Here is a 1107-nt window from a genome sequence, read left to right on the forward strand (position 1 = left end):
AGGGATGGGGAGAGGAGTGGGGGAGGGGGAGAGGAGAGGGAGGAGGGGGGAAAAGGGGGACGGGGAGGGAAATGGGAGGCGGGGAGGAGGCGGAAATTTTTTTTCAATAAAAAATTATATTAAAAAAAACAAATAAAAATTTTATACAATCATATCTGCTCTAAATTCATTTCTTCATCAGTCAAACAATGCCTAAAAGGTAATTACTCACAATTTCACATCCTATTCTCTGTCACTTAACTCCTTTTATTCCTAAATGAGAGAGTTTCTCTCCATGTACTGAAAGGCAGTAGGATAATGACCATGGAATTTAGGCTTTGATAAGATTCAGTGATGTATTATTTCATTCAAATGTCCCAGTTTGTAGATGACCTCTAGTGTGAACTATAGATATTTTATAGAAGAAAAAACAAAAGAGTAAAACATTATCTAAACAGGACCTATCATTTAGTAAGTCATGAGAGCTTCCTCTGAGGAGGAAGCCAAGCATTCCGGGAACAGAATCACACACAGAGAAAATGACAGAGTAGATTCCAATGTTCAACATCTAAGTACACTTGTATCAGGGTGAGGAGGATGAATAAAGGATTTTCTTTGCTGACTCTCTGTATTCACCCAACAAGTACTCTGATGGCAGCTGTTTGAGGTCATTTTGTCACACACCATATAATTCTGTGGTGGACACCATCGTGTTCCCTTATTCTAATGATTCTTCATCCTGTATAGGTAAAGATGTACAGATACTACCTGTTGAGGGTTCACTTCTAAAAGATGTCTTCCAACATTCACACTGCCACTTCTAGTGGCAAGAAGACAATCACCAACATCATTCCTGACTGGCAAATTCAAATTTCGGTTGCTAGAGCTGATGCTTATATATGACTAATTTTTTTTAATTTATTTATTTCTTTATTAATTAATTAAAGATTTCTGTCTCTTCCCCACCACCGCCTCCCCTTTTTATTGAAAGTAATTTTTCACATGATATATTTTGATCATTCCCCTTTTCCTCCAAGTTCCTCCCACCTCCCTATTCATTCAAATTTAACTTCTTCTTTTCTGTCTTTTAAAGACAGGGTTTCTCTGTATAGCTTTGGTGCCTGTCCT

The sequence above is a fragment of the Alexandromys fortis genome, unplaced genomic scaffold (genome assembly GCF_014885135.2).
Source record: "Alexandromys fortis isolate MF-2015 unplaced genomic scaffold, M_Fortis_MF-2015_v1.1 scaffold_104, whole genome shotgun sequence".
Lineage (NCBI taxonomy): Eukaryota > Metazoa > Chordata > Mammalia > Rodentia > Cricetidae > Alexandromys > Alexandromys fortis.